The sequence below is a fragment of the Cervus canadensis genome, chromosome 4, assembly GCF_019320065.1.
Source record: "Cervus canadensis isolate Bull #8, Minnesota chromosome 4, ASM1932006v1, whole genome shotgun sequence".
NCBI classification, from domain to species: domain Eukaryota; kingdom Metazoa; phylum Chordata; class Mammalia; order Artiodactyla; family Cervidae; genus Cervus; species Cervus canadensis.
Genome location: NC_057389.1, coordinates 90,085,591 through 90,097,989, shown reverse-complemented (window position 1 = coordinate 90,097,989; position 12,399 = coordinate 90,085,591).

Sequence of the window (12,399 nt, the reverse complement as noted above, 5' to 3'; positions counted from 1 at the left end):
ACTTCTTGGATTGGCCCCACCTCCTCTTCAACTGGGGGGGATGCAACATCCACTGCCTATGCCTTCAAGCCCCCAGCCTCCCTCCCCCCACACTTGGCCCTGCAAAGCCTGGCCCCACTTGGCCTCACCTGTGCAGACCCAAGATTCACAATTCAGGACTGAGAGCCCATCCGCTTGACCAGGACCTCCTGACTGGACAACAAGCACCTGGCCAGGGAGGGAGGCTGCACTCAGCCAGACAGGTGACCTGGCACCAGATGGGGAAGTGCACAGTTGAGAAAACCGAATGACACGAGAAAATAAGGAACTAACACAGATTAAAGAAATCAACCAAACAGAGGGCAAAGGAACAAAACATGGCAAGAATAAAAATTCTGACTCTTTGGGAACATTAATAAGATAAACCCCTGAAGAGAATGAACAAGAAGGAAATGAGGAGAGTTTTTAAAATATATACGGAAAGACTAATTATGTATCAAAAAGACAAGACATAACAAATGTTGGTGAGGATGTAGAGAAAAAGGGAACCATAGTGCACTGGTGGTGGGAATATAATCGATGCAGCCACGATGGAAAACATTACAGAGATTCTCCCCCAATTTAAAAATACAATACCATTTGTTGCTGCTGTTCAGTCACTCAGTTGTGTCCGACTCTTTGTGACCCCCAGGCCTCCCTGTCCCTCACCATCTCCTGAAGTTTGCCCAAGTTCATGTCCATTGCATTGGTGATGCCATCCAGCCATCTCATCCTCTGACACCCTCTTCTCCTTCTTCCCTCAATCTTTTCCAACATCAGGGACTTCTCTGATGAATAGGCTGTTCACATCAGGTGACCAAAATACAATTATCATCTGATCTAGCAACTCCACTTATGGGTTTTTATCTGAAGGAAACAAAATCACTGTCTTAAAAAGATAAATGCATCGCCCCCCATTTTCACAGCAACACTATTTACAATAGCCAACATATGGAAACAATCTTAAGTGTCCACTGACAGATGAATGGATAAAGAAGATGTGGTATATATACAATGTAATATTATTCAGCCACAAAAAGGAAATCCTGCCATTTGCAACCACATGGATGGATCTTAAAGGCATTATGCTAAATGAAATAAGTCAGAGAGAGAAAGACAAATGTATGATCTCATTTATATGTGGAATCTTAAAAAACAAAACAAAACAAACAAACAAACAAACAAAAACAACCTCATAGATACAAAGAATAGATTGGTAGGTACCAGAGACAGGGGAGGGAATGGGACAGGCAAAATGGGTGAAGGCAATTTTTAAAAACTATATAAACTATATGCTGATAAATTTGAAAATCAAGATGAAATGAATTCATTCATGGGGAAATATAAAATGCAAAAATTGTATCATGAAGAATCAGTACACTTAACTAGACTCATAAATGTTAATGAACTTGGAATAATGGTAGAAAACAAAAACCTACCTCTCCTTAAAGCACAAAACCTAGAGGATTTTACAATCAAGTTTTATCACCATTACAAGTAGCACATAATTCCCATCTTATTCAAATTGATACCAAGATTTTTTAAAAAAAGAAGAAAGTGGGGTGCAGGACTTCCCTGGTGGTCGAGTGGATAAGAATCTACCTGGCCATCAGGGGACAGGGGTTCGATCCCTGGTCTGGGAAGTTCCCAGATGCCATGGAGCAACAAAGCCCGGGCACCACATCTGCTGAGCCAGTGCGCTAGAGTCCGTGTTTCGCAACAAGAGAAGACACTGCAGACAGAAGCCCGGGAGCCGCAACTAGAGAATACCCCTCACTCAACACAACTAGGGAAAGCTTGTGCGGCAACAGAGACCCAGCCCAGACTAAATAAATAAAAAAATATTTTAAAGTAGAGGTAGGGTAGAATACCCAACTTCTTTTAAGAGGATGATAAAGACTACAAACCATAACCAAATAGGGCTACAACATGGACGAAGCTCAAAAACCCAGTATGTAAGTGAAAGAAGCCAGACTTAAAAGGTTACATATTGTATAATTCTGTTTATATGAAATATCCAGAATAGGTAAATCTACAGAGACAAAGCAAATTGGTGGTTACTAGGGGGAGGGGAGGAGAAGGAATGGGACATCTGTTTAATGAGTACAGGGGTTTCCTTTTGGGACAACGGAAATGTTTTGGAACGAGACAGAGGTGATGGTTGCTCAACATTGAAAGTGGCCTAAATTAGTCCCTGAATTGTTTGCTTTCAAAAGGTTGATTTTGTTCATGTGAATTTCACCTCAATGAAGAGAGATAAGAATATGGAGCAAGGTAGGAAAATTCACACCAATTTTCATTGATGTCCATAGAAGCAAAAATCTTAGATAAAATACTACCCACAGATATGGAAGCAACCTAAATGTCCATTGACAGACGAATCGGTAAAAAAGATGTGATACATATAAATTATAAGTACAATGGAATATTACTGAGTTATTTTAAAAAAGAATGAAATAATGTCATTTGCAGCAACGTGGATAGACCTAGGGATTATCACACTAAGCAAAGTAAATCAGAAAGAGAAAGCCAAATATCACATGATATCATTTATATGTGGAATCTAAAAAAAAAATGATACAAATGGACTTATTTCAAAACAGAAATAGACTTCACAGACACAGAAAACAAATTTATGGTTACCAAAGAAGAAAGGGAGGGAGAAGAGATAAATTAGGAATTTGGGATTAACATATACATATATATAAAATAGGTAACTAACAAGGACCTACTGTATAGCAAAGGGAAATATACTCAATACCTTGTAATTGTGTGCATGCATGTTCAGTGACTCAGTCTTGTCCAAGTCTTGCAACCAAGTCCAACTCTTTGCAACCTCATGGACTGTAGCCCGCCAGGCTCCTCTGTCCGTGGGATTCCCCAGGCAAGAATACTGGAGTGGGTTGCCATTTCCTTCTCCAGGGGAATCTTCCCCACCCAGGGATTGAACCAGAGTCTCCTGCAGCTCCTACATTGGCAGGAAGGTTTTTAACCACTAAGCCAAAAGAATCTGGAGAAAAAAAAAAAAAGGCAAAAAGAACCACTTGGCTGTACCCCTGAAACTAACACAAAATTGTAAATCAACTGTACTTCAATAAAAACGTTTTAAAAATACTGCTATTCAAATCTCACAGTGTGGGGAGGAAAATTACATCATGGCCAAGGACAACTTGGCCAGAAGAACATGGAGGAGTCAGCCTCAGAAATCCAAGGCTAATTGATCTCTGTCAGCAAACAGACTTGCTTCTAACATAGATGCTTATTTTTGCCCCAGCAGCATGTGTGTGTTCCAGGATCTGGGGACCTGAGAGGGTTAGGACTGATGCAGGAAGCAGGGGTGGGGGGTGGGGGGGGGGGCGGTGCCAGCTCAACATCCTGGCAAGCCTGAAGACAGAGCCCTAACAAGAGCAGAAAGGAAATTAAGGGGAACACCAGTAGAGTTTAAAAGTTGAATTTTTAACTGTTACATTTCAAATAGGCATCAAGAAATATAGGAACTCGTCTTTTTAAAAAATTCAGAGGGCTTCTCTGGCGGTCCTGTGTTTAAGACTGTGCTTCCACTGTAGGGGGCAAATAAATAAATATGAATAAAAGTTAAATAAGTTATAAATAAAATAAGGTGATTCAGGAATTCTGACATATGCTGCAACATGGATGAACCCTGAAGACATTATGCTGAATGAAAGAACCAGTCACAAAAGGATAAACACTGTATGACTCCATTAAAGTGAGGTCCCCAGAGTAGTCAAATTCATACAGACAGAAAGTTAGACAAACGGTTACCAGGGGCTGGGGAAGGGGGAATGGGGAGTTAGTATTTAATGAGGACAGAGTTTCAGTTTTGCAAGATGAAAGGAGTTCTGGAGATGGATGATAGTGATGGTTGCAGAAGATGAATGTACTCAGTGCCACTGAACTGTGAATTTACACTGGTTAAAACGGTAAATTTCGTGTTACGTACAATCTACAATGAAAAAATACAAAGGTGAAAAACCAAATCAACAACAAAAAAGAATTTTTAATAAAGATAAAAACCCAAAGGTGAATGTGGCTTGATGGAAAATAGAGTGAGGAAGGATGCAGGCAAAGGCAAATGAACAAACGCCCCGCGGGTAGAAGCGGAAAAATAAGCACGTGGGCAAAAAGAAATGCATGGCTGGATGGACGTCAATCGCACGCAGAGAGCGCCACCTACTGGTGACTTCCTGCGTTCGTCAAGGGGCTGAAAAAACAAGCTTAGAATGCACGGCCATTTCCTCTTTATACCAACATCATTCCCCTGTTTACCGACCATTGTGGCAGAACAGACAGCATCACTGAGAAAACAAAAACCAGTAGGGAAAAAAACTTCTATCGCCGCCACCTCCCGCCCCGCCAGCCTGCCGACCTGCATCCAGAACCATGCACCAGCCCAGCCCCCCTTCCTGCTTCTATGAGGAAACAGTTTGCCCTGATCCAACAAATCCAGGCCACCTCCACCAGCTCCCACCCGACTCTTTAAGGAGTCACCCCATCAGTCCTCCTTCTCCATTAGATTATTCCCACCAGCATACAAGTATGCTGATTCATTTTTCACCTTGTTGTTTTATTATTGAGATGAAATTGACATAACATAAAATTGACCATTTAAAATAAACTTCAGGGGCTTCCTTTGTGGCTCAGAGGTAAAGAATTCACCTGCCAATGCAGGAGACACAGTTTCGATCCCTGGTCTGGGAAGATCCCATGTGCCTCAGAGCAGCTAAGCCCGACTACAACTACTGAGCTTGTGCCTTAGAGCCCAGGAGCCACGACTATCGGGCCCACGTGCTGCAACTACTGAAGCCCACACCCTAGAGCCGGTGCTCTGCAACAAGAGAAGCCACCACAGCAAGAAGCCAGAGCACCACAATTAGAAAGTAGCCCCTGTGCATCACAACTAGGGAAAAGCCATGCCCGTCCAAAAAATATAAATAATTATTAAAAATAAGAGAAACTTCAGTGCATTTAGTATATTCATAAAACTGTGCGGCTATCACCAACACAGACTTCCAAACATGTTCATAGTGCAAATGAGCACATAAAAAGATGCTCCACATATATCACCAGGGAATTGCAAATTAAGACAACAAGAAACCAGTACACACCTATGAGAATGGCCAAAATCCAGAAAACAGACCACACCAATGCTGGTGAGGGATTGGAGCAACAGGAATTCTGGCTCATTGCTGGTGGAATGCAAAATGGTCCAGTCACTCTGGAAGGCAATTTGGCAATTTCTTACAAAACTAAACATACTCTTACCATATGATCCAGCAATAGCACTCCTTTGGTACTTACCCAGCACAGCTGAAAACTTATGCACACACTAAAACCTGCACACAGCCATTTATATAAGCCTTATTCATAATTATCAAGAGTTGGACACAACCAAGACACCTTTCAGCAGGTGAGTGGATAAACTGTAGTACATCCAAACAATAAAATGTTATTCAGAGCTAAAAAGAAATGAGCTACGGGGCCATGAAAAGACATGGAGGAAACTTAAATGCATATGACTAAGTGAAATAAGCCAACCTGAAAAGGCTACATACTGCATGATTCGATCCCTATGGCATTTTGAGGAAAGGCAGAACTATGGAGACAGTAACAAGATCAGTGGTTTCCAGGAATCAGAGGGCAGGGAGAGACGAATAGGTGGAGCACAGAGGATTTTTAGGGCAGTGAAAATACCCTGTATGATGCTGTAATGGTGGATACACATCATTATTGTTTAGTCTCTAAGTTTTGTCTTTGCCACCCATGGACTGCAGCACGCCAGGCTTCCCTGTCCTTCACTGTTTCCCAGAGTTTGCGTAAAATCATGTCCATTGTGTTGGTGATGCCATCCAGCCATCTCATCCTCTGTCACCCCCTTCTCCTCCTGCCCTCAGTCTTTCCCAATATCAGGGTCTTTTCCAATGAGTCGGCTCTTCGCATCAGGTGGCCAAAGTATTGGAACTTCAGCTTCAGCATCAGTCCTTCCAGTGAATATTCAGGGTTGATTTCCTTTAGGATTGACTGCTTTGATCTCCTTGCTGTCCCAGGGACTCTCAAGAGTCTTCTTCAGCGCCACAGTTCGAAAGTGTCAATCCTTTGGTGCTCAGCCTTCTTTATGGTTCAACTCTTACACCCATACATGACTACTGGAAATACCATAGCTTCGACTATATGGACCTATATGTCATTATACATTTGTCCACACCCATAGAATGTACAGAACCAAGAATGAACTCGAAGGCAAACGACAGATTTTGGGTGATAATGACATGTCACTGTAGGTTTATGGATTGTAAGAAAGGTACCACTCTGGTACTCATAATGGGGGAGGCTATGCATGTGTGGGGGCATGGAATATAGGGGAAGTATCTGTACCTACCTTCCTCATTTTCCTGTGAACCTAAAACTGATCTAAGTACAAAGTTTTTCACATATTTTTTACCACCACTTATTTATTTTAAAGTTTTATTTATTTATTTTTTGACTGTGGTGGGTCTTCTTGCTGCTCGAGGGTTTTCTCTAGTTGTCTCAAGCAGGGGCTACTCTTCGTTGTGGTGCAAGGGCTTCTCATTGAGGTGGCTTCTCTTGCTTTGAAGCACAGGCTGTAGGCTCACGGGCTTCAGTCGTTGTGGTGCACAGGCTTAGTTGTCCGTATAGCATGTGGGATCTTCCCGGAGCAGTGATTGAACCGGTGGCCTTTGCATTGTGAGGCAGACTCTTAACCCACCGAACCACCAGGGGATCCCACCACTTACTTAGGAAGCAGTTGTTTCCCCTCACCTGCTCCCCACCAGCCCCTGGCAACCCCTGATCTACTTTCAGCCTGTGTGCATTTACCTACTCTGGACATTTCGCAGGCTTAATGGACTCATACACCCTGACTTTTTGCCTCTAGTTCCTTTTGCTCTGTGTATGTGTTCAGGGTTCAGTCACATTGTAGTATGTGTCAGAACTTCCTTTGTTGTCATGACTGGATAGTATTCCATTCTGGTCAGACCACATTCTATGTGTCCATTCATCCACGGCGGGACACATGGATTGTCCCCGTCTTTTAAGTAATGTGAATAACGTTGCTAGGAACAAGCAGGTACACGTATTTGCCTAAATACCTGTTTTCAGTTACTTGGGATACATTCCTAGGAGGGGAATTTCTGGTGATGTGGTAATTCCATGTTTAAGTTTTGAGAAAGCGCCAACTCTCTTCCCCAGTGGCTGCATCACTTCACACTGCCACCAGCAATTTACCGGGGTTCCAATTCTGCGGTAACCCCCACCATCACTTATCTTCTGTTTTTGCTCCCCTCCCCCAATTAGAGCCGTTCTCCTGGGCATCTTCCACTTTAAGGCAAAAAAAAAAAAAAAAGACTGAGCTCCCTCCCTGTCTACCCTCTGCCCTAGTCTCAGCCTCCACTCTGCCTCACCCCAAGAAAAACTGTAGTAAAACTCACCCATACACCCTTTCTCCTTCCTACTTTATCTTCAACCTGTGGAACTGCTTTTGCCTTCACCAATGACCTCCACGGTATTAAACCCCAGATCTCCCTCTCTCCCGGTTTTACAGGGAGCGTGGCAGCCTGGGACCCGGATGGTGCTCTTTTATTTGATTCACTCCGTCCTCTTCCCATTCCTACCGTCGCTCCTTCTTTCCTGATTCTTCCTCATCCCCAGAAACTGCTAGTTATGGGGACACTCCCTCCTCCTCTCCAATCCAGGGACACCCACTGAGACAAATAAACTTATCTCTCCAACCCACAGTCCGAGCGCCTTCCTGATCGCTCCACGTGGTGGCCCTGCAGGTCCAGAGCTCTACTCCCAGGGGTCCCCCTCCCTCCTCCCCCGCTTCCCCCTCTTCCTCCCCAGCATGGCGGGCTCCATCCTTCCGCAGTTCACCCCAGGTACCTTGGAGGCGCTCTTGCTTCCTCTTTCTCACGGCCACAGGAGAGCGACTTTCCCCTCAAAACAAATAGAGAATCCGATCACTTCTCACCACCTGCATGGTCCCACCCTGCACCAGCGCCACGATGCCCTTCCTGGACCAATATGACCGCCTCCAGGCTCCCACTTTAGTGCCCATTCACCGTAACAGTGTCCCCCCTCCATTATCATCAGAAACACCCTCCCCACTTTTCCTTTATTGCTATATTCTGTGCACCTAGAACAGTGCCTAATACCTTGTGTAATACCATTCAGCTATCTTTTTTTTTGGGGGGGGGGGGGGCTTGGCTTTTGGGATCTTAGTTCCCCAACCAAGGATCCTACCCCAGCCCCCTGCAGTGGAAGCATGGAATCCTTACCAGTGGACCACCAGGGAAGTCCCCAACAAATATCTTTTTTTTTTTTTTTTTAATTGCATCAGTCTTAGTTGCAGCAAGAAGGCTCTTAATTGTGGAGCGGGGGCTCTAGAGTACCTAGGCTTAGGGGATGGGGGAAGGAATGACCCCAAATGGGGAGGGAGTTTCCCTTTTGGGAGATAAAAATGTTTCGCAGCTAGATAGAGCTGAGGGTCACACAACACTGCAAGTGTACTAAATGCATGGTAGACTTTAAAATTGTTGTCTAGTCACTAAGCTGTGTCTGACTCTTTGTGACCCTATGCACTGTAGCCCGCCAGGATCCTCTGTCCATGGAATTTCCCAGGCAAGAACAGTGGAGGGGGTTGCCATTTCCTTCTCCAGGGGTCAAACCTGGGTCTCCTGAATTGACAAGACAGATTCTTTTATCACTGAGCCACCAGAGAAGCCCAGACTTTAAAATAGCTAATGGCTAATTTAACGCTCTGTGAGTTTCCCTCAACGAAGAAAAGAAATATACAGATGCGCACACACACCCTGGACCCCCTCTCTATCTCTACCACTGCAGCCTCCATCCCACTCCATCCCTTCGCTTCTTAGGCCCATCAGAATTCCCCAAGTGCCAGGACCCAGGCCCACTGACCATGTTTCCCTCCTTGTGGGCCTGCCCTCAACATCCCTCCTTCCTTTTCAACCTGGACCCTCCCTGGAATATCCTGAAAGTGACTCGCTGGGCTTGTTGCCCAGCACATCGTGACCCTGCTCAAGAGAACAAAGGCTGCTGAAATCCCGGCCTGCTCATGCGAGACAGGTGTTTGTAACCACGGCTGCCCCAGTGTCCCAATGACAAAGCTGGCCCTTGGACAGCAAAGCCACTTGCCCACAGTCACTCAGCAGGCTCCGGTGGCCAGGAGTCACCCACCGCAGCCTGCCCATTCCCGGCCCTCTGTTCCTTTGGTGGCCCTGATGAACCAAGCCTCCCTGGCGTTCATGCCCTTGTGGGGTCACCACCTCTGCCCCCAACACACATCTAGGCTGACCTGAAACTCCACTGAATCAGCAGAACACGGAGGAAGTGATGCTGGCCCAGGTCTAGGTCTGAGTGTTAGAAGGTCTGGGGGCTTTGGCTCTCTACTTTGGGGGAACCCTGAGTTGTCAGAAAAGGACTTCGGTCATCCCCCTTGGGTGACCACATAGAAGGGCCAACTGGAGAAGCCACGCAGAGGGAGAGGCCCAGCCGTCCCAGGCACCCCCACCCATGTGTGCACCAGACATGACATTGATGCTGTCCAGTGACACAGTGACATCCAGCCACTCCAGCCCCGAGATGCCAGCAGCCACCATTCATGGGAAAATAAAGAGACACCAGCCAGGTGAGAGAATATACCATTGGGAGTTTGGGGCCAGTGGGTACAGACTGGTTTGTGTCACTGATCACTGAAAACCCAGCTGACACCCGAGGAAGATCCAGACCTTAGACTTCATCAGCTGACACCAGCCTTGCATCCCCTGACCTGCCTCCATGGCCCACTCTGGCTGGCCACATCTGAACAAAAATGAAGGTTGGAAAAAAAAAATCTTCAAAAAAAAGAAAATTCTACTCTCTGGCATGACTCCTTCCTGACAACCAGAAGCCCATCAGTGTTCCATTTCGGCAGCATGAAACTTGGGCCCAGCTTGGGGGCTGGGGGTGCCCAGCGGGCACCAAGGGAAGGCCTTGTACCCCAGGAGGCTGGGCACCCTCTGCTCCACTGTTGGTCAAGGCCCCCTATCCTGGCTGCAGCCCACCTACCAAGCCCCCACAGCTGCCCGACAGAGAACTTGAGCCCCCAACATGCTGCCTGAAGCCCAGACTTCAAATCCCATGGGCAACTGCCCAGTGGTCTAGGGGTTAAGACTCCACACTTTCACTGCTAAGGGCACAGGTTCAATCCCTGGTCAGGGAACTAAGATCCCCCAACCTTTGCCCACAGACAAAACCAAACAAAAACAACCCATCTCCTATGGGAGCAGGGTCCCAAAGCTGAACTTTCACACTCCCAGGAAATTGTGCTCTCCCAGCAACTTGTCATCAGGGGCCAGCTCTCCACCTGCTGGATGTCCGAGCCCCAAGACACTGTGTGGGTACCTGGGTGATTCCCCAGGCTACCAGGGCCCCGGCCACCCCATTAGGAGATGAAAATGAGGACCAGATGAAGTCTGTCCTCATCACCCCGCAGCTAGGGTATATTAACCACACTTTCTGTATTCTTTGTTTTTTTGGCTGCACCACACAGCCTGCGGGATTAGTTCCCTGACTAGGGTTTGAAACCACAGCCCCGGCAACGAAAGCTCAGAGTTGTAACCACTGGACTGTCAGGGAATTCCCCCTTTCTATAGTCTCAACACCCTGGCAGCTGGGGCCTCACTGCCCAGGAACGGACTGTCCCTCAAGGAGTAAGCGAGTTATTGGAGATAACTAACAAGTCACCAGTGACTTGTGCCTCTCATGTGCATACCAACCAACCCAGAGCCACCATCCCCCTGCCCTGCTCACCCCTAGGGCCAGTGCAGTGTGACTGCCTGACGGTAAGCTTTTCTCTTTTGGCCACGCCACTCAGCATGCAGGATCTTAGTTCCCCGACCAAGGATCGAACCCATGCCCCTGCATTGGAAGCCTGGAGTCTTAACCACTGGAGGTCCCTGACATTAAGCTTTTGATTGCTGACGTCCATCGTGAACATTGTGAACAAACGCATCACCAGCTGCACAACACAGCTACTAGCAATACAACCTACCTGCAGCCATGAAGGTGCCCATTCTAGAAACCCTGGGGAACCTGGGTAACTGATAACTTAGGTGACCAGTTAGCACCTGATTTCCTTCTGGGACGCTAATTCCAGCTCTTGTGTTCTAATCAAGAGTGAACTTGAGACTCCTGACCCTCAGACCCTAATAAAGGCAGAGCCTTAGGTCTGCTTTCCCTCTCTCTCTCCCCCAAGGATCTTTCTAAAAAATTTTTTTTTATTTGTTGCTGTTGTTCAGTTGCTCAGTTGTGTCCAACCCTTTGCAATCCCACGGACTGCAGCACACCAGGCTTCCCTGTCCTTCATCATCTCCCAGAGTTTGCTCAAACTTGTGTCCATTGAGTCGGTGATGCCATCCAACCATCTTGCCCTCTGTCATCCCCTTCTCCTCCTGCCCTCAATCTTTCCTAGCATTAGGGTCTTTTCCAGTGAGTCAGCTCTTCACATCAGGTGGCCAAAGGATTAGAGCTTCAGCTTCAGTGCTTCCATTAATTTAATTTGGCTGCTTTGTGTCTTCACTGCTGCACGCCAGCTTTCTCTAGTTGCAGCAAGTGGGAGCTACTCTCTAGTTGCTATGTGAGGGCTTCTCATTGCGGTGGCTTATCTTGTTGTGGAGCACAGGCTCTAGGACACGGGCTCAGTAGTTGTAGTGCCCGGGCTTAGTTGTACCAAAGCATGTGGAATCTTGCCAGAGCCTGGATCGAACCCATGTCCCCTATACTGGCAGGCAGATTCCTAGCCACTGGACCACCAGGGAAGTCCTCTCCACATTGATCTCTCTCAGTGGGGGGCCTGCTGTGTACCCTCCAGGACCTGCAGGACAAATCTAGTCCCTCAAAGTTCCTTGATGGCCAGGACTTCCCCAGTGGTCCAGTAGTTAAGATTCTGCGCTTCTAGTCCAGGGGTCATGTGTTCGATTCCTTGTCGGGGAAGTTCTGCATCATGCACAGTGCAGCCAGATGGTTTTTGCTGAAGTGTGTCCTGCACTGGTCCAGCCACCACACTGGCTCTGGTTGGGGAGCATCTGTCGGGGTCTTGCTGTAACAGGGACCCAGAGGGTGCCCTAGGTGCTGTTCTCAGATAGCCTCGCTGTTGACAGGCTGAGACATTTATAAGTCAGTGCCGACACCCCAGCTGCGCCTGTCATTCAGGTGCTCAGTCGTGTCCAACTCTGTGACGGCTTCCCTGTCCTCCACTATCTCTCAGAGCTTGCTCAAATTCATGTCCACTGAGTCGCTGATGCTATCTAACCATCTCATCCTCTGCTGCCTCCTTCTCCTTTTGCC